This window comes from Acipenser ruthenus, chromosome 1, assembly GCF_902713425.1.
Source record: "Acipenser ruthenus chromosome 1, fAciRut3.2 maternal haplotype, whole genome shotgun sequence".
NCBI classification, from domain to species: domain Eukaryota; kingdom Metazoa; phylum Chordata; class Actinopteri; order Acipenseriformes; family Acipenseridae; genus Acipenser; species Acipenser ruthenus.
Window position 1 is genome coordinate 103,817,429 of NC_081189.1, and position 23,299 is coordinate 103,840,727.

General features: G+C 36.5%; 1 protein-coding gene across 1 annotated transcript in view; it reads right to left on the bottom strand.

The window, feature by feature from the left end:
- Positions 1-805: 805 nt before the first annotated feature.
- LOC117972307 (uncharacterized) overlaps positions 806-23,299 on the bottom strand; it is a 43,874-nt gene continuing 21,380 nt past the window's right edge. Inside the window, exon 3 of the mRNA XM_059032839.1 lies at positions 806-1,057. The gene's annotated coding sequence lies outside the window, so the exon portion shown is untranslated. The remainder of the gene's footprint in view (positions 1,058-23,299) is intronic.

Below are 23,299 nucleotides of genomic sequence, written 5' to 3' on the forward strand. Positions count from 1 at the left end.
TTTGCTGTTTGCAAAAAGTCTTCAGGCTTTATAAGATGATAACTTTTTCCTTTGTAACATGAACAGGATCTGCAAGAGGTTTGTTCAACTTTTTTTTTTTTTTTTTGCCTTAGTAAAAATCTAATCCTAGCTACGCCCCTGGTTTGTAACCTCTGTATTCTTTACACGTGGTAAAAAACTCAATTTGTATTAAAAATGACAAGTTAATGCATTACTCTAATCTTCGATATCACAGACATCAATATATAAATTCAAGCTTATCATTTTTCACTGTTATCACTCATGATGAATTCAGAAGAAACCCTTATTTGATACTGAAATGTCATCATTCATTTTGTTCTTTTCTGCTTGGATATAGACAGGCATTTTTTATTGTTCACTCACACTTAAAATATAAGGTTTTCCTTTTGTTCCTAAAACCTGTGTGGATGCTTGAACTGTGATCAAAATGACTCCTTATGGGGCTGTCTTCAAGTCTCACTGCTGTAGGGGCACTAAGTCGAAATTGTCTTGTTTCATTTATTTGAGCACCCCTCTCATGGAAGAGGGTGGTCCCGGTTTGCTGTACTAAATGTTTTATACAAATTAAAAGGTCAACTCGACACGACCCCATGTATTTTTCCAAAAGGATTCTGGGAAGCCAACACCCATAAGTGCTGTAAATATGTACTGAAAATGTGAGGCGAGTACCAAAATAGGAAAAAGAAAGTTTATAGTTGATAAGGGGAGCACAATTCAGGTAAGATAAATATAACATATGAGACTTCCCCTCAAAGGCTTCAATTTAAAAGTAATCATCAAAAAGGCAACAGCATTCATTAAATGTGTTGAAATTCAGCTTCAGTAAATATGAAAGTAAAATACAAAACACAATGAAAATAAAAACAATGCCTGTGAATAGTAAAAACAAAAACAAAAAAATGCTGCATATTTATAAGAATTAAGTATTAACACAATTCACATACCATTTGAATTTCTTCTGGTGAAAGCTCATCCTCCACTTTCCCACCTTCCCAGAGGCCAAAACCGGTGTCTTGCACATCTGTAATGTTTTTGTCTAGGAGATGATCATGAAACAATTTAAGGGACCATTACCCCTCAAATTGCTTTGAAAAAAACAAATTGTTATGAAGGAGACTTTCTGAAAAGAAAATAGGAATAGTATCTATTCAACAGCCCATAGGCACAGATGGTATTTCAATGCATCACATTTTAAAGATATTCCAACAAACTGCTCAAATATAATTTTGCTTTAGATCTTCAGTTTTAGTCTATATGGTTGTTTTAGCTGTAAACACTGAAGCTTTCCAGCCCCTGGAAACCAGATTGTCACTATGTGAGGATTCTCCAGGAACTACTTATAACAGTAGGGGTTTGGAAAGTAACACACAAATACAATTACACTGTCATTTTTGCCACAAAATTCTACTGCAAAGATTTGTATTTTGTCTAAATAAATACAGTATCCACCACTTACACCGTACAGGGTTATTTTGGGCAGCCGTTTATTTCGGACAAACGCGTTTCCCGTTTACCATCCCCATTGATTTCAATACCAAAGGCATCGTGTTAAGCACACCGTGTATTTTGGGCAAACTCAGCTGTTTGTATCTCGTTATGAGCCATTCACATAGATTTAAATAACAAATGCACTGCTTATTACTGCAGGAATCGCTCTTAATGATCCACCAATCAGCTGTTTTCACCTTGTTACCTTGACATTCACATAGATTTCAATACAAGAGGCAGCACTTTACTGTTTTAAAAGCTTGACAGATCGATCAATCAGCTTTGCACCTCTGTACTGTACCATGGCTATTTAATCCCTGTACACAGTGTCAGGTTTTTATACTTTGAAAAAAAAACAGCACTTACTGCAACAGCAAGCATGGCTGGAAAGAGAAAAGTGATGCGCATCAGCACGAAAATTCAGTGTAAATAAAATTACACTGTGCTAAAGCATGCCTGGAACTCTTTCAGTCAGCCAGCAAACAGAGTTAATTCAAGTGACTGACCTGCTTTAGTACGTGGATTTGTTGCTGCTTGCAGTCGGAAGGAAGAAAATAGTGATTTGGTAAGTAACTTTTGAATGCTTGTTTGCTGAGGTAACTGCATCAGCTGGTTAAAGTAATTTAATTTTCTAAAGTGTTCAGAGCTGTGGTAGATTGAAGTGAATTTTGATAGCATGTAAACTGGACCAACTCTAGACCTGCAGGACAGTATAAATTGGCGAACAGTGTCTTAGAACGCCAGCCATTCTAAGCGCCAGCCAGTCGAAGGGCCACTTGTTCAAGGGCAGTCTGATCTGTGGCAGTCAGAGCGAGGACAGGTAGAATGAGGACCTTTTCCAAATCTCTCCCAATGGCTACTAGAGGCCTCATTCCTACCTTGACACCTAACGTCTGGATCCCTCTTTGACAAACCTCGCCTCACTGGCCAAGGCGGGGGCAAGGCTCTTATTGCTAATTCTGGCTTGCTTCCACAGTTCTTTCTTTGTCTGCCTTTTCTTCATTTGAGCATCTCGCCATCAAGCTTCCCTCTCCCATGTCCCTCACCCTTGCTGTTATCTACCGTCCACCTAAGAGCAACTCTGCTTTTATTGCTGAGTTTTCAGAATTCCTCTCCCTCGTCTGCACTTCTAATGACAAAATCCTACTCCTAGGTGACTTCAACATTCATGTTGACTTGCCTTCTCCCCTAGTGACCGACTTCAACACACTTCTGGACTGTCTTGGGCTCTCTCAATCTGTCAATGTCCCCCACTCACACCCAAGGACACAACCTGGATCTGCTCATCACCAAGGGTCTTGACCCCTCAAATCTCTCAGTCTCAGATATCTCTCTTTCTCTGACCATTTCTCAATCACTGCTAATATTAATCCCCCTGCTCCTTCCTCCGCTACTGATACTGTTATCTCCTTCTGTCCCAAGAATCTGCTGAATCCTCTGAAACTCTCTACTAACTGGTACTCTCCCATCCTCAGTTGACGATGTGGTTACCCTCTACAATTCCACTCTTACTCATATCATCAACACTTTTGCCCTACTTACAACCAGAACTGTCAAGAAAGATCAACACTGCCCATGGTACACCCTCGAACTTTGACTGCTTAAGTCTGCCTGCCGCAAGCTTGAGCGCAAGTGGTGGTCATTTGGACGAACGGTTCACAGAGAGATCCGGACCGTCCATCTCGGTTGCTACAGGCATGCGCTCGCCACTGCCAGGGTGAAGTACTTCTCAGAAATCATAACTTTGGGATACAGTAAACCCAATGTTCTCTTTAAGACCATTGACCAAATCCTACATCCAGCCACCGACAGATCCATCTCGCGTTCATCCTCCTCTCTTACCTGTCATGATTTCTCCTCTTTCTTTCTGAACAAAACTGACAACATCTATTCTACGCTCTCCCACCACAAACCCAGTTTACTACTTGACCACCTTGACTCTCCTCCGGTTGCCCCTCCCGCCCTCTCCTCTCTCCATTGCTGATGTCTCTGGCTTACTGTTGAAATCAACTACTGCCACGTGCCCCCTGGACCCCTGGCCGACTAACCTTGTCCATCTCGGTGCTTCTGATCTTGCTCCCTCCATTATGCACACTCTCAACCTGTGCCTGGACTCTGTTCCTGCTGCCCTTAAGCTTGCCCGAGTTACGCCGGTACTCAAAAAACCCTCCCTCGCACCGGCTGACTTATCTAATTTCTGTCCCATATCCAATCTCCCTTTTTTCTTCAAAACTCTTGAAAGGGCTGTAGCCAGTCAGCTGATGAAACATCTCACGGATAACAATCTGCTTGAATCTCTACAGTCTGGCTTCCGGCCGCATTACAGTACAAAAACTGTAATTGTTTGAAACAATGCAACGTTGCTTCAAAAAGCCGGGGTTTCTGTAGCTGAGGAGGAGACTGGGGAAGGGGATGGGAGTTGTCTGTAAATAATGTGTGTTTGTAAACTGTGTTATTCGTGTTCAGATCTGTTAGCGTTCTCTGTGTGTTTTGGTGCTTGTGTGACTTTGAGCTGAAAGACTGCCTGTGTGTGAGTGCATCACTTAGGTGGGTGGGAGCAAGTCTGACACGACCAGTCAGAGATAGGAAGTGTTGGACCAACGAATAAGGAAAGGGGAGGGACTTGGGTGTGTGTGTGGAGATGACAGTTTGAAAGAGAGAAGCGGGATCTGGTGTCGGGAGAATTGAGAGAGAGAGTTAAGAGAGGTTGAGTTTGCGAGTGAGAGGAGAGGAATGAGACCCATTGTTCACCAACAGCTAAAAAAAAAAAAATAAATACAGTGGTTTCCTGCTTTGAACCGCAACTGTTGTCTGTCTCATTATATCCTGGAAACCAGGCAGCTCAGCGCTACAATATGTAAATAAATCATGTTCGCCTGTGGGGTGTATCAACTTCAACCTCCGGCTCAATCTCCTGCCTGTCACTCAGCAGCGAATGCACGCATACTCACACGGCAGACGGGTACTCTGTCACAAGCATTAATACCCTATATCTTTCTAAACAAGGGATTTATGGGGAGCTCCCTAATAAAAGCTGAAAAACAATAATAATATAGTACAGTAATTCTTACATCAGTGTATAATGGTATTTAAAACAGGGTTCATTTATCCACCTTTTTACATACCCGCCCTTACTCTGGTCCCATCACAGTCGGATACACGACAGATTACTGTATTTATTTACTAAAATCATTAATACATCTTTTTTATTTATTAATGTAATGAGTGTAAAGATTTTTAACCGCATACACACTTGTTTGTTTTGATTACTGTACTGGTGACTGGTGGACATTTTGAATGTCAGGTTATTGTGTGGGAGTTTATACCGTCCATCGCTTACTGCAGGTGATTCACGTTAACACAAACAAGCCTGTTCTAAGCAGTGGCGTAACTGTCAGGACTGCCAAGTAAACCGTCAAGACTGTAAAAGACACTAAAAATAAAACACAATACAACAAACTATAAATCAAAGGTGCCGTGAAAACGGCAGGCCTTGGAGCAGCCCCGATCATAGTGATCTCTATGTTTTCATACTGACGCTCCGCTGAGACACGCCCACCTGCCTGCTGGAACAGCTCATTTCTTTCAGCTGCTGCTCCATGCAGACAGGTAATCGTCCCCGGCAGAGCGCCACAGCAGTTAAACAATTAATTAAATCAATTTACAACAAGTAACGCAAAAATATACAATAAAACTACATATTTCCCCATGTGTAGGGCTTCCACCCTGCCACACGACTGTACTTTAAAAATATGGTCCCTTTGAAAATATAGGATTTCCAGGTTCAGTAGAATTGCATGTGCATGGTGTTCATGCATTGGTGGATTGTTTGAAGGAATAGGAGCCCTACATGGATGGGCTCCTGTTAACACCTTGTTTTACATTAAATAAGTACATTTTTGCAGCATTATCAAGCACAAATTTAGAATAATCCTGTATTCAGATATGTTAATCATAGTGGCCAATAAATAACCCAAGAGAGTAGCAGGGCGGCAGTGTTTTAATCAGCCACAGTTTAGAGACAGTATCAAGTCAAATGTGGGCCTCCGATAAACTTCTGCACCATTGTATAAACTTTATATATTCCATTTCACCCATGGATACAAAACTGTTCAGATTTTTAAAGAACAACACTGCCAAGCATTTTCTGATATACATTTCTCGCCTCAGAAAGTCTTCACCTTGAATTGTTCGGAAGCTGCTTACTGCTGCTTTCATCTTTCATGACCCTTTCATCTACCTGCTCTGTGAAGGTCTGTGTGGTTCTTTTGGGAGTTGTGGAAGCCAACTGTTTGTTATTTTGCTCAGATTCAAGTTTTGATCTAGAAGAAAGGACTGTATTTGTTGGTGTGTGCATTTTTTAAATATCACTCAAAATCCAAACAGGAGAAGAATCAAATAATTTAAATCCTTTTATGCACAGGTTTATTAAACTTTTAAGCTGTCAGGCAGGCTTTGTGACTATCAACAGAGCAATCCGAAAAACAAACAAACAGGACTTTAAAGCACTTGAACTGTAAGGTCGACCATCCTTTTCATGAAATTATTCTTTTGAAAGCAATTCACTGGCTTATTTCAATTCAAGTAGCTTTCCATCTGAATGGTATAAAAAAACACAGTTCTATTCACCCAAGCATAGCCTGCATTCTGCGGTAAAGAGGAATTCAATGATTACATACAGCGAGTTGGTTCTGATTTACATAAATTTAAAAATTCAGCCATATTTTTTCAGTTTATGGTTTTTCTAGCAGGTATTTAGAATGAAATACTTTCATTTTACTTTCTGTCTGTGTTTTTATTTGATAGGAATCTACTTTAACTTGGATGATGATGAAATACTAAATTGAAGATTATCGGCTAAAAATGATAGGGTGTTAACTCCCATTAATTAATTTCTCTCAGTAGTTTCTTTTTTTAAAATAAGGCCATATATTCTGATGCTCAGTTAATTATGTGGAACTGCTAAACTACAGAAGCACACAGGTACATTGTCTCACAGTGTATAGGAAACATGGTTACATTGTAAATGAAAGAGGGCAAAATAACCACAAATCTTCATTTGAATTTAATGTTATATTCTTTTAATGATTCTTTAAATGCATTATTAATTACTGTTCACAGAGAAAAACGACAGGAAAGCTTAACTTGGATGGTTCTGTCCATTACCCAGTTCTTTCTAAACAAAAATTACATGAGAAAATGTTTCTTTAAAACAATTAAGAGCTTGACTTCATTGTGTTCCTTTTGTTGCCTTCCTGGGTTTATAGAGCTACTGCAGCACAGTATTTCCCAATTACAATACTTACAATCTATAAGACATCAATGTGTGGGTGCTGAAGTTACTGTAACAAAACCACATCCAAGCATACTAAAAAGAGGTGAGCCGAGGACACCCTGGCCGACCCCCCCCGGGCGGCGCTCGGCCAATTGTGCACCGCCCCCTGGGAACTCCCATCCACAGTTGGCAGTGGAATAGCCTGGACTCGAACCAGCCGACCTCCAGGCTACAGGGTGCATCCTGCACTCCACACAGAGCACCTTTACCGGATGCGCCACTTGGGAGCCCCAGATTCAAATGTAATTTGATGTAAAATGGATATGTAAAAAATGTATGATCTGTATACTTGATGTTAAAACAATGTGAAGTAAAACAATGTGTAATTAGATTCATTTTTAATGGACAACACCTGTAATGTAACACTAAATGTAAACAATAATTCAAAGTGTATGGTCTATACAGCAGAAATACGAGACATCACAACTCAATACGACATTTAGCATTCATGCAAATATGAAATCAGTGCAGCACACTAAATGGTCTTTCAGTTATGATATATGCTTTGGAAAATGAGGCAAATATTTAAAAGTGTTATTTCATCCGGAATACAAAAAGTCATGTCTATAATATGGCAGCCACCTTGGGTTGATTTAGTGCTATATTTGATGTGGAGATTTGAATGCTGTTACTTTGTCAAGAGCCAGAATACATTCTATTTGAAAAAAAACTAGCAATAAAAAGGAACATCTGACAAGGTCAAACATCTTTGTCATCTTCCATTTTTCATACAAAAGCTGTCATCTGGCACAACTGCAATGTAGTCTTAATATAACCAGCATTTTAATAACTTGTCCAGGGAAGAAGTTTTTTTCTGCAGTATAATTAAACCGATAAACATAAAATACAGAATATACTGTATATGGAATATGGGGTTCGACAAAAAAAAAATGTGATATAATACAGTGACACCGAGGTTCTTGGTGGATGAGGAGGGAGAGAGGGTGGTGGATTCAAGAGGAATAGAGATAAAGAGATCAGCAGTGGGGGAGGAAGAGGGGAAAAAAGGAGGTCTGATTTGGAGAGGTTGAGTTTAAGATGATGCAAGTGCATCCAGGGTTTTAGAGGGGAACGGGAGAAGGGAGACAAGACGGTAGTTCTGGAGGGATGATGGATAAAGGAAGGGTTTTTTAAGATGGGGGTGATGCAGGCCTGTTTGAAGGCAGAGGGGAAACAGCCAGAGAGCAGAGATGTTTTGAGAAGAGAGGAAATGAAAGGGAGTAGAGCAGGGGCAGCAGCCTGGTAAAGGTGAGTGGGGAGGAGGTCCAGAACACACATGGTGGGTTTGTGGCCCTGGAGCAGGGAGCAAAGTTCAGAGTGGGGCAAGGGAGGAAAAGGAGGGTCAAAGCTCGAAGTTAATGTATGTTTGGTAGCATTTTGCTAGCCAAAACTCTTAATTTGCTACTATTTTTTTTAATGCAGTAGCATTTTCTGATACCTTATGCTGCAGTTTATATGACCGATCCTGAGCGAACATGTACATAATTACTGGTATTCGGTTTTTTTCTTTTTTTAAACACTTACATTATTATTATCTTTCATAAAGCAGGAAACCATTGCTAATAGAGCTTCACGATTTGTAGATGGCTGACGTTTGTCCCGTCCCATGTAGATATGCACGAGGCCCACAATGCAAATCTTACTGGACAGTGGAGTACAAATACCTACAGTACCAGAACAACATGGATACAATTTCAAAAGTAAAATTAAATAACTGTTAAAAACACTATGATTTTATAAGATAAAAGGCAATGACATAACAGGATATTAAGTTTATTTAGTGTCTATAAAATGCTAATTTAATCTGCCATGGAGAATCATTTTCATTTTCAAAAGTACCCAACTTTCTCTCTCTTTTTATTTTTGTCTGTGTTTATTATTACACAAAGACAATGCCTATTACTGTCTAGTATACTGCCTTTATGTTCTGCTATATAAAACAAAACATAATTGTTAGCAAAAAATAATTGTATTGTACTACTAATTGCTTTTATGTTTTACACTAAATACAAACTAAAACAGTTAACACAAATATATAGTATACTGCACTGCATATTACCTTAGATTCTACACTTAAATCACTTATCACCAGTTGTTTTAAACACTAGCATTTTATGTATGTTGAGTTGAAGGGACTTTTACAATGCCCTTCGTTCAAGTATCACAAAAGTATTTTACTAAATAAGTATATAACTGTAGAACTATGAAAGAATCAGGGCATAGACATGCTTACTGCAGCACACAAAGCCCCCCCCCCAAGCTACTTAAATTATGCAGTTCATCTTTCTTTTTTTCTGAGAGTTAATACCAGCTGCACTCTGCTGCAATACAGTGACTGACAGCAAAGTCTCATACAGGTAAAATGTGTATATAAATACATGTCTGTTTTACCAGTGGGTCTTACACATTTAAGAATACAATGTTACAAATACTAACAGGCTTTTCCTGTAAAAGGCTACATGGTAAAATTCACGGTATTCAACTATTACAACTGTAAGCAGTAGATGGACAATGCCTCACAGAGAGACACAATGGGAAGTAGGTTTTAAGTGGAAGGAAGTTTGAAAATAACTGGGTAATGTAAACAATTAGTACTGTCAAAGCAGAGTCCATGAACTACGGATGCCACAGTTCCATGACCAAGTTTCTCGTCATTGACAATGAAAAGATTACTCAACTCTGTTTAGCACTTTAACTAGGGGTGTGCAGGACTCAGAAGTAGGTGGGGATAATCAGATAAGGGCATGGTTTAAACTAGGCAGGGCCAACTTGTGTTTTTGTGTGAAAACTAGTTTCTGATCAATAACCCGTGTTGTTAACCCTCCTATTAGGTTTCAGGTCTATTTGACCCGACTCTAGTTTCCAATTAGCTTAAACGCTATTTTTCATTTCATTTTCTGTATAATATTTTATGACTTTTCCTAAGTTGGGGTCATGAACTTATACACAGAAAACAGAACCTTTGAGATGTTTATTTTTTTAGAACAGTTCATGTATACAAATAAGATGTTTCGGGTCACTGTGACCCGTGGCATTTATCTATGTAGATTTGTATGCAGGAATTAAACAAACTTCTTTAATTTGTTATTTTATTATTATTATATTTGTATTATTATTTCTGGAAATGGCTGTACCTGTCTGGAGATATTTATAAACAAAAAACAAACAATATATAGCTACAAGGTAGAGCCTAATTTTCTCTGTCAGTATTGCAACAGCATCTCACTGGTAAAGACATTCCCAGGTTGGCAGTCAAAGAAGTTTTATCACAGCTCCTGGACTAAAAGAGCTTAAAAGAGCAAAACCTTTGCAAATAAAAACATTTAATCAATTTAAGGCTGTTTAAATTGGTTTGAAATTGCATCAGGTCAATATGACCCAAAACATAACAAATGTACCTAAATTCCGAACATAACAGGAGGGTTAAACAACTTCCAATTTTGATATGACGAACTCCAATTCTGGTTGGCACTGCCCATTTCTGAATCCAGCACACCACTACTGTATCTTTAATGTCATACTTGTTTTCCACTAAAAGTTTTATACGATGAAAATTGTTCAATAAACTGAGTTTATTCTTCTGAGCTTTTTTTCTAACAAAAGCCCAGTTTGTTACAGTCAGTTTACCAATGATCCTACAGCACTTTCCAGCATCCCTTTAATGTAAAGGAATTTGTCATGAAAGGACTAGAGAAAATGTCAAAGCAGTCATTTGTAATGATGTAAACCTTTCCTTTTCATATAGTACAAATACACTGGCAGGCAGGAGTTTGTAGATGGCAAAATAATCTAAAATGTACTTTGAACTGTGTACTTCATGATACCTGTATGACTGGTGTTTTGAGAACTTTAAATAAAATAAATGTCTGTGGTAGGAACCTTAAAAAAAAACAAAAAAACACCAAGTCTGCATAAGAACATGCATATTTCATGTCTTTCTTGTTATTAAAAAGGTTTGAAAACACAATTTATATACTATATAGCAGTACAGGAGTGAAATCAAGAAAGATTTGCAGAACAGAAAGATATATTAAAGACACACCCTGTAGCTCTCCCTCCTCTCACTTTAAAACCTAATGCTCAGTCAAAAACCAAATGCAATGAATCACTCTAGATGACAGCCAGGTAATAAGATAAGTAGCAGATAGTAATGGACAGGAGAAAGCAAAATTTATTGGCAAATTCACAGACACATTAGAACAAACCTTGGTTTTAATAATTTTTTAAACCAACAGTGCCCTCTTGTTAGCAACTGCAGTATTACTACCGGTCGTATCTTGTCTTTATTGACCATGTGAGTGTGTAACACTGAATGTTCTATCAAACTGTTCTCCCAAACATTACCACAACACAGGTAAGTTCCATTGAGGAGTGTCCAAGTTCAGGAGAAAAATACTGCATTTTGATAATTCCCGTAAGCTCCATTGTAAGGCAGATACGCTTATTTATATACAGAACCCTATTATGCTATTCATGAAAAACATATTCCTAAAAGCTTTGAAATGCGGGAAACAATTAATTTCAGAATCATACTGTATCTTTAAAAATGCTCTTATAAGTAACAGAGTGACATTTAATAGAGAAAAGTATAAGGTACTGCACGCAGGCAACAAAAATGTGCACTATAAATATCATATGGGAGATACTGAAATTGAAGAAGGAATCTATGAAAAAGACCTAGGAGTTTATGTTGACTCGGAAATGTCTTCATCTAGACAATGTGGGGAAGATATAAAAAAGGCCAACAAGATGCTCGGAAATATTGTGAAAAGTGTTGAAATCAAGGGAAGTAATGTTAAAACTTTACAATGCATTAGTAAGACCTCATCTAGAATATTGTGTTCAGTTCTGGTCACCTCGTTGCAAAAAGGATATTGCTGCTCTAAAAACAGTACAAAAGAGCAACCAGAATTATCCCGGGTTTAAAAGGCATGTCGTATGCAGACAGGCTAAAAGAATTGTATCTAATTAGTCTTGAACAAAGAAGACTACACAATTCTAAAAGGTATTGACAATGTCGACCCAGGGGACTTTTTCGACCTGAAAAAAGAAACAAGGACCAGGGGTCACAAATGGAGATTAGAAAAAGGGGCATTCAGAACAGAAAATAGGAGGCACTTTTTTACACAGAAAATTGTGAGGGTCTGGAACCAACTCCCCAGTAATGTTGTTGAAGCTGACACCCTGGGATCCTTCAAGAAGCTGCTTGATGAGATTCTGGGATCAATAAGCTACTAACAACCAAACAAGCAAGATGGGCCGAATGGCCTCCTCTCGTTTGTAAACTTGCTTATGTTCTTATGTTCTTATGTTCTTACTGACTTTTGTTCCAACTGCTACAGAAGATCCAGTAAAAAGAGCAATTTCAAAGCCAGTGAGTCATATTTAAATGCAGAGAGTAAGCTAGTTTCCTTGATGCAGCTTTGAGAGAATGCTATGAAAGGTCTAAATATGATCATGTTACCTTCCAGCATTGATGTAATCTTTCCGGTGCTCCAAGAGAAAATCTTTCAATTTAGTGATGTTGGCAATCTGAAAACATAAAATGCATTTACGTAAAAAAAATAATTAAAAAAATCTAAGATAAGCATTAGAGGACCAGAAGAAAATGATTGCTTCTTAAAATATTTCATATTGTTTACAGTTTCAGAAACCTTATGGCACCACACTACAAGATTAGCAGATACCACCTTTAAAAATAACACATAAGATACCCTCTAATAACATTGCTAAAGATTTTTTTAATTATTATTTTGTCTACTCTTTATAGCGTTACATATCTTCATGTGTTGCTACGACTATTGAAATAACATACCAGTAATGTTAGCAACCCGACAACGTTTTACAGGCTGTTTCAAAGCTCTTTTCAAAATGTCCGCTCTAAAGCACTGACAGTGTAAGGATTATTGCCCACATTGTCAAACAGGTAACACAGCAATAACAATCCATGATGTGGTACGGAACAGAAAAGCTAGAGCACAGGATATGCTTTTTACATTTTTTTGTATTGCTCTTCCTGCACTACAGTGGCCATTTTGAAAAGAGCTTTGAAACATACTTTAAAGTTATAAGTGTAAAAAGAAAAACAATGAAAAGAACAATAAAGGTACTAAAGCAGTTGTAGCAACACATGGGGACTTATACCACCAACAAAAAGTTTCTTGTTTGCTCATAAAAACTGTGAAGATACTTTGGGTTTTAAAGCAAGTTATATTTTCCAGATTCAGGTGAACTGTCTTGTGTATTCTAGTTAACGTTAAGAGATCTGGAACACAATAAGGGGATTATATGAGGCAGTTAACATGGGAAATGCTGTGTATATATATATATATATATATATATATATATATATATATATATATATATATATATATATAATTATTTACTGTTTCTGCTGTACAAAAATTGGTAAAATTACAGATACAGTAGGAAGCCCAAACTGACCACATCTGTAAAGTTTAACAGCATAAAGCTTTGAGAAGTATCACAATGCACCTTGTTTTTTTCTTTCAAATGGTGAGTGTAATCTGTTTTAATTGCTGTCTGCTTGCTGCCTGTATCTTCCCTTGGGCACTCAAACACTACACACTCATAAATAAGAGGCACTCATAATAAACACAATTCTTTTCCTCTCAAGAGGCTCCTCTGGTAAATCATCTAAAATAAACCCATACTTCAAATGGAAACATTCCTGACGTACCCCATGGTCTGATGTTTGAACCAAAATTCTCATTGAATTATCCTTTTTTGAGAGATATCCAAGGGCTGTTGGTGTTTTTCAAACAGATCAGGTTGTGAAAGAGACTTTTCCTGGCAATTAGATTTACACCTTTAATCACATTTTATAAACCAGTACCAGCAATTCCTTAGTGTATTTTACATTCATTGCTCATTTGGTATGAAAACAGAAACTCCCTGACATTTCTTGAAAGGATGTGAAACCTATTTGCACAGCATTTTTCTAAAGGCAAATAAAAATAAAAAATAAAACCCTCTCTATGCTGTAAAAATCTTTCTAACTGTAAGAAAGATCACCTTGTGAGAAAGAACATTAAAACATTTTCTTCAATGCAAAGGATATGTTCCACAACTTAAAATTTATCTTGGACAGAACAGACAAAAATCTTGGCAGGAAAGCCAGCAAGTTTCTTAATTATGTTTTTAAAATTAAGCCAATACAGTTTTTGTCCATAAGATGGTGCTAGAATAAAGTCTACTGCTTTGAGATACATTACAAAACACAGTCTATAAAACAGAAAGTATGTTCACAGAACTAAATTCTTTGAAAAAGTCTTAAAAATAATAACAGCATACTTACTATAGAGGAATTTTCACTTTTGCTATGATTAAAAGCACACCACACCCATACAAGACACCTCTACAGTAAAACGCTGTGAATCCTCTATAATAAAGCAATTGAAATATCTCTTTATCCTAATTACTGTAATCACGCAATTGCTGCAGCTATGAAGTAACCCCCCGTTTGTAATATGAATTCCTACGATTTCAATAGGATTTGTGTAGGTCTTCTATGTTATTTGAAGGAGGAAACAGCTGACTGTACGGTATAACAAGTCTTTGTTACTAAGAAGACCACAAGCGTGGGATTCAGTTTATATATACAGTCGGCGCCGCTTTATAGGGACTCCTCGGGAGAAGTAAAGATCTCGAATAAGCGGCTGTCCTAATTAAACGAGAGGCATTTGAGACGACCTTAGTCACACTTTTTTGCTTTCAAATGAAAAGAAAAAGAATGAAAACACATCACATTATGATTAAATATTAAATACAGTATTTAAAATACGAGTCAATTGTTTTGTTTTTTATTTTTTTATTCCTAAACAAAATGAATCGCTGCTTTTTATTTCTACATGAAATTAAAAAGAATGAAATCACATTTTATCTCAAGGTGAGGCACCTGCAATATTGACACTGCAACTTTCTTTGCAACAGCAGCCTGAGAAACCACAGGAGACTCCCGCTCCTTCAAGAGTTCAATGTGGTTTAGGCAATCTACGCAAGTCATAGCTTAATCACGTACTCACTGCGCTGTGCTACGCGAACCTGCCTTGCTCTGAAAAGAGATCTCCATTCATCATTTGAAAATACTGTATCCCAATTAAACGAATTTATTTCCCAATTAAATAGCATTGGGAAGAACCGTCTCCCAGAGTTGTATCCCATTTAAGCAGAAATCCCGATTATGAGTATCCCGATTAGGCGGCGCCAACTGTATACATATAATTAGGATCCCAACAACCAAAAATGTTATTGAGTCAAACAAAAAATGCAACCGTTCTGAGGCAGTATCTAATCTAATAATTTCAGCACAACTACAACAAAGCTGTTTCATTAAACACAGTTAGATACAGTGAAACCTGACTCATGGGACTGAAGATGATTACATATTGTCTTAGTCGTTGTGCAACACAGATTAAACTTGCAACACTTTGGGGTCAAGGGAGAATATGTCTCCATGTCCATCTTTCTGCAAAGGCACCCAATGTGCCCAATGGTAGTTTTGTGATCTGACCACTGAGGGCTAAGGGCTATCAAACTTATTTCACTTCAAAACATGGTCAGCAACTATCTCCTTTTAATCCCCATCCTTGAGTCACTGTCACAACCCCTCTTTGGTGTTTCCACACGTTCAAATACTGAGCAGGCCCAACCTGTCTTCAGGGATCATGTTCAAAGGCTTATGTGTGTTTACTAATGAGTAAGGCCAGTTTATTCAAAGCTTCAGCGATCTGATGAGATAAGGACACCAAAATTCTGTCCAATTACAGTAGTGTGTTCATTCAAACAAACAAAATCGTGTAACTACAGTATTAAATGAACACACGTACACAAATCTGAAAGGTAAGGCAGACAGATTTGTAGAAGGGAAGACTTCCTTTACCTTCTAAAGTTGCGTTGTCGCCCAAGAGACTTACAATTGCCAGAGGGAGATGTTTCATACAACAGGGAGATCAAGATAAACTAAAAAGGGCATTTGTATTTCCATGCCTTACTAAATATACCGTAGTAGTATAAGATTATCCAAAACCTGAAAGTAAAACACAAACCCCTAATTTTAACCCATTCAGATTTTTCTGACTCTGGATAATGTTTACTGAACTAGACCATGTTTTAATTGTCTGTCTGCAGAGCTGTAACTGCAGGAAGATAATTCAACCCTCCTGTCATGCCTCAATCTCAGTAGATGATGCTGGGTGTGCTCCTCTCAAAGGCAGCCCTTTCAAAATGTCAAGTGCCTGGTTCTCAGTTGATTTGTCTCCTGTGTGTAGACATTTCGGCTCGATTTTCCTCTGCAACTATGAAGGCCTTACATTAGGTCACAGGGATCAATTGCTCTTGTAATTTAAGATCCTAAAGAGCAAGTAATACCTAAACAATGAAGTAGGGGTGGCCTTGTGCTTAAGGGGGAGCTGAAATTCAGGAGACAGTCAGCCTGGCTACATCTAATCTCATCATCGAAAACACTTGCCTTTTCAGTTTCTGTTTTTTTTATCACCAGCTACAACAAAGCAAAACAAGAACAACTGTGTATAAACTCTTATAAAAATTAAAATATGCGTTTAACTGGAGGGTCCACTATTAAGTGGCTGTGCCATAGCATTTTGCAAGCCAGTTCAGACGCTTTCATTAAGATCTCTGCTGCCTAATGTCTGTAATTAGGTTTCTAGGTTAGTCTAATTTAGATTCCCGGTTTGCTTTCGGTGAAACTGTTTTGAATAGAGATGAAAATTAGGCAGGCAAGATTTCTATTTTTTTTTTATTGAAGTAAATAAATTATGCAAATGATTTGTTTGATCCAATTCATAAACTTTTGTTGTTATATATATATATATATATATATATATATATATATATATATATATATATATATATATACACACAGGGTCATTAGAAAGTAAGTTTACCACAGCAACACAATATATCTCATGTTCTGTTTTGGTTTAAATACACGTTTAAAAATGCAAAACTAGTATTGATGCCAAACACTGAAAATGCAATTTTCATATTTGTATAACATTAATTTCTTTTCATGTGAAATAAAGACTATAGTAGTAAACTTATTAATCTATGTTTTGTTGATCAGTGTAAAATTTAAAATCTGTTGAACTGTATAATATTTTAATGAAAATCTACAAAAAAAAGATGATTTTATTTTAAGTTGAGGTTAAGGTGGTTAACATTACCCCAATTTGCAATTAATTAAAACGTCTACGCATTGATATTATTACTTTTGTATTTATTTCAAATTGTACAATAATTTATATATTTTGTATTAAAAGTACAACATTTAATGACAAAAATAAAATAAAATTAATTAATTATACCTACAATACAATACATTTTCAGTGAAACATTTATTGAAGTAGCATGGCATTTAAGATTTTTATTTTAGTTAAATTATTATATTAAAACTTGGGGAATACATTTTAAAAAAAGCACTTAAAAACAAATGACCATAACCTAAAACCATTGAGCCAACCTCAAATTCAGCAAAATGCCAGTTTGATATGCAATGATCTTTAATTTAATATAAAGATTATTCCATGGCTGAGCAATCTAAAGGATTTTTGTCCAGTGGCACTTTTGACCATTGAAACCACATAGTTCAGATAATGTGTGGATCGCAATCTATAATGGCCAAGGGGTTGTAACAAGCAGCAGTACTTTACATTTTTAAAACATCTGTTAAAATAACTGAAAACATCAATACAATGGCACAAATCACAATGTAAATTACTTTCTTTATGAACATAAAAATCTACAATAAAACAGTGAAATATAGCTTTGAAGGTCAACCCAACGCTGTGTGGTGCATCTTTTGAGATCTGTTTATATCTAGAAGGGTTTTATGAATACACAGAAATACACACACCTGAAATAAACTGCTTTGCTACCTGCAGTGTAGTAGTAAAGAAGTAAACTACTGCAGGAGTAAAGCAGTAAGCATAAACTGAGCATGTCATAATCATTTTCATTTGTCTCAAACTTGTATTTACTTGTCAAAAACGAAATATAAAAGTTAAAATGCTAAATAAATACTTTTTTGTCATTCAAACTTGCACAAATCCAGTGCTTTAAAAGTCACTTTTGGCTGATTTAACTAGACAACATTATATTTTAAGGAAAACAATGTTTGGCATGGATCAAAATTTAGGAAAGAATTCCTTGCAAATTGATTCCAAAGTAAGACAAAATAATCTATTTATTGCAAATGGATTTTTAGTGGCATGTGTATCAAACTTTAAAAGAAATTAGGGTTTGATTATTGGATTAAAGGCATGTCGGGGGGGTGGGGGGGTGGGGGGGGGGGGGGGGTAGAACTATTATCTTACTGTTATAGGGCATATGGAGCTGATCACAACACGGTAGTCTGATAATATCATTACTACATGACCTGCAATTTCTTGACCCCTACACTGAACCTTGCTGCAGGCAGAATTGTGTCTATAGTTTAGTACAATACGCATTAGACTGTTTAAATAAAAGTACATAAACATCTATAAACATCGAGTTGTGATCTTAAAGGATTCATTTTTTGTGAATTTGTTGGTAAATGCCCTCTTTCTTTTGTTGCCTAATCTTCTCAGTATTTCGTAAGTGCATGCTTCTGCAAATTACACTGATGAAAGGATGAATTCCTATAATGTCAACAACCTTACAGAACTACAGTTTTTACTTAATGTTAGGAATGCTGGAAACTAGTATTTGGGAAGTCATAGCAACCTTCACCACAATTGTATAGAAAATAAATATTATTATTATTATTATTTATTTCTTAGCTGACGCCCTTATCCAGGGCGACTTACAATTGTTACAAGATATCACATTATTTTTACATACAATTACCCATTTATACAGTTGGGTTTTTTTTTTTTACTGGAGCAATCTAGGTAAAGTACCTTGCTCAAGGTTACAGCAGCAGTGTCCCCACCGGGATTTGAACCTACAACCCTCCGGTCAAGAGTCCAGAGCCTTAACCGCTACTCCACACTGCTATTGAAAGATAAACCAAATAATAAGTAAATAAATGCATACATAAACAAACAAACTAGCACACATCTAATGTCAATTCATATTACAGCAAGGCAAACCAGTTGGTTACTTTGAATTACGCTATTTTCACTTTTTCTAGTTCAATAAAACAAGTCAAATAATGTATATTCATTACAAAAAAACATTACAAAAATAGTTATGGGTTAAGCTTAAAGCCACAGAAGTCAGGACATTAAAAAATGACAATTTAATGCTGCAGCTCGAAGCCTCAAAAGTCAGGGAGTCCCATTCCACCCATAACTCAGTGGGATCCATTAGACTTAGCATAGATACTGAGATGTGAGATACCTTCGCAACACCTTAAACAAGGAAAAGTTCAACTATCAATGATAAGGGGAGCAGTGAAAATACATATTCAACTACATTTTCACTGCTCCCCTGATCATCTGCTGTTGCACATTGCTGATATGCTTTATTAAGCATGGTTTTTAAATTAATTTTGCCACCTCACTAGCTTTAGTAACATTTCCATTTAAACTTCCCCCTGCTAGCAGGGATACAGGGGAGGCGCCTGTATGTTTGTTTTAGTATACATTAAGAATCGCTCATTCAGTTGTGAGGAAACTTGTTATGGGCATTCATTAACACAAGTGCTTGGGAGTATCTAAATCTCTATCACTGTGACCTATGTTTCATGAGTTCTGGCTTCTGATTAGTTGGGCTAGTGAAGACTATAGAAACATTTGCCCAGATCTGATTAAACGTTGCATGGTCACGTTACAAGAAGTTATTCCATACACTGTGTGAGTGTAGCTACACTACTGACACCAGATTGGCTGACCTATTGATAAATCTTTGTATTGACTTTTACTGCAGCAATTTATTCCACATACTTTGAATATAGCTCTCTTTGATATACTTCTTCACAGTTTTGACACCTGACAAGCTGAGATATTGAAGGATATATCTTGGCAACTGCTTGCTATAATTTGATTACATTTTGCATCTGGCATTTATTATGATATATTGTACATGCTGTGGATGTTGGTCACTTATTAAATATACCGATACCTGTAATGTTATTTGCATCCTTGATAGGGATACCTGGTCATTATTGCTTCATTGAACTTTTCATTCTGTTGCTAAAGATTTCAAAAATATTTTCCTTATTAAAAGGTGTTGTTGCAAAGGTTTTAAAATACATGCTCTTACCTCTGCCATTTTCACTGATGCTACCCTGCCCATCACATCTCAGCATCTATGCTAAAAGTCTAACCAGGATGCAGCAGAGTTATGGTTGGTATGGCATTTCCTGACTTTTGTGGCTTCAAGCTGCACCATTGAAACTTGATTCATTGTGATTTTTTTAATGAGTTTCTTGACTTTTGTTGCTTCAAGCTTAAACCCTAACAACATTTTGGTGTAATGAATGTCCTGACTTTTTTAAACGCATACTGTACTGTACCGATTAGGGTTAAAGGGTTTAAATAAGAAACTGCTGCTAATAAATTAACATTTATAAACAGCAAAGCGCTACTCCAGTTCTGAACTGTGACTTTATATTTACTAGGTGGGCCAATTCAAATTAAAACAAATCACTACAGTATATCACTTGGTTTAATTATGTTGTTTTACTACAACAAAATTACATTCAAAGCGTGTATCTTTTTTCACCTCATTTGTACTGCAGTACTGATGATTTTGTGAATACTGTAACATATTGCAATGAGTTTTATTTTTTAAGATATTCTACATCCAGCTTTAATTACCCCTAAAGCTGCTGTAAGCCTATTTCTTACATTTGCAGGAAATCCACTGATTAAAGAATGCTCAGATGTCAAATGACTTCATCAGCATTTAAAGGGGTTGCATGTTTTCAGTAAATAAAGGGTACATTATTGGAGTTATGAAAAACATACCACTTGTGATACAAATACTGATAAGCAGCCAAAGGCAAGTTCAAGTACCATTCACTGAGCTTTCAATAAAATTCAAAGTAGAGTTACAATATGTGACTGGCACATCAACTATGAGAATCTACAAAGCCTGAAGAGCCCAATAACTTTTCTATTAGGAACAGTCAGCAGTGACAACAGGAAATTAATCTGAAGTTTGTCAGGACAAAAAAAAAAAGTGTGTGACAGTATTTACTTTTTTAAAATATCATTTTTAACTATGTGTATACAGTATATACTATAAGCAAGTAAAACCTTTTTTTTCTTTTTTTTTTTTAAATCTCCCACTTCAAAATGTAATTTTGGGGAAGCTTCTCAGCAATGTTTGCATAGTACATAACTTAAGGATTCAATGATACTATAAACCATAAAAATGATTCCTGTGTAAAGGACTACATCAACTAGAAAAAAAAAAGAAATTGCATTTTGGTAAGTTAGAGGGATACGCCACTTGAAATTTAAATGTAGGTGGACCATCACAGGTAACACAACAAGCATTGCAGCACACCAAGCCAGTCAAGTAAGAGAATATCTGATGGAAAATCATGAAAACATTCATCTTTTATCTCTGCCACAGGACACCTCTATGATGTTACTGTACATCTCAGTTAGTTTTCTCCTCTATAAATATACTAAATAAATAAAACAAATCAGTGAAATATCTATCTTTATCTTTAGGGGCTGTTTCTTGAATGTATTTTTTTCATACACTTTTAGACCATTTTACATTTAGGTATCGATAAACTGTTAATTTTATTAAAAAAAAGAAAAAAAAGAAAAAAAAAAGATGTTTTCCATTTCTACTAGAAAGATAATGAGGACCCTCCCAATTGGTGTGCTTTTTGGAAGATCCTTATTAAAATAAAGGCATTTTTTTAAAGACTATGACAAATATACTACAATGCATTGCTTTTGCCATAAAGATTAATTTGTGACTCTAAAATGCAACTGCTGGTAATAACTGGCAATTTCTAAACACTTTTGTTTTCTTCTTTCAGCATTTGAATACCACTGATGTATGCTAACTGATCAATGATCATGTACAGTAAAAGAAAACTGCCCACAGCTGTCATAAAGGCTTAGTCATTTCTCGAGCGTTTCACAGGCCAAATTTAACATTAAAAAACATTTACTGATGCAACAACAGTTTCCCACGGGGTACTCAATTGTGGTAACAGAATTAAATTGCAGGTCACCATTCCAGAAGACTATTTTCCTAACTACTGTATTTAGAGGCCTCCACATCAGAAAAGCTACAGTACAACAAAATCCAAGAATCCTTTAAATAAAAAAAATTAGGTAATCTTCAATTTGGAATTTGAAAAAGTGACCCATGACTGCAGCAGATACAAATTCAGCTTTTCTTGATGGGCACATTGCCTATTTTATAGGTTTAATATCTTGCAGTATCATAAGTTTGATGAACTATAATGACTCTCATGGAAGGTATTATAAAAATTATATTTGTTTATTCTTTTAGCAGGACCCCTAAAACAATGGTTGATGGAATAATGTTGACGATTGCAAACTCCAAAATGCTGATTGTGACTAAAAATACTAAAACCATTACAAAACCACAAAAGGATTGTTATAGTAATAAACACTATGGGGTAGATGTATTAAGATGGTCCAGTCGCAGGGCAAACAAACCACAATTTGCATTTTCGTTGCGACAATTCACAAAGTAGGCCTATACATTTGTATGTACTAAAAGAAAATATGCTAATTAAAAGAGCCGCAAAATACTAATTTAAATATTTGTTGCGTCTTCTTGGTGAGGTCTCTAGCATACATTGTGAGAGTCATGCGACATTGTTCAAATAAATAGTGGGAGTTGAGTTAAGTTGAGTTGAGTTGTGATTTGCTGCAGCAGAGGATGCCTGAAGGATAACGTTTATACATGCAAGGGTTCAAGAATCAAAATAACATTGTTTTTGTTAAATGTAAATTTCAGCTGTACAATGCATTCTGTTCTGTCTTCATTTTACCTATTTTAATACTGTTATATATATAAATAAAAGGCAGTTTACCCCCATCACATTCTATAGTGGGGCCCCAACCTTCAACCCCAAAACGCTTTTCATAATCATAGAGTAGCCCCTTGCTAAATTGGACATGTTTGTTTATTTTATTTATTTATTTATTTATTTAGCAGACACCTTTATCCAAGGTGACTTACAGAGACTAGGGTGTGTGAACGATGCATCAGCTGCAGAGTCACTTACAATTACATCTCACCCGAAAGACGGAGCACAAGGAGGTTAAGTGACTTGCACAGGGTCACACAATGAGTCAGTGGCTGAGGTGGGATTTGAACCGGGGACCTCCTGGTTACAAGCCTGATTCTTTAACCACTGGACCACACAAGGAGGTGTCGGGTTTAAAAACAATACAATAAAACCGCACACACATACATTTACAGTTCTCGATGTATTTTAAACATAAATCATTGCGCTGAAATGTTTTGGGTAGGCTACACATTACA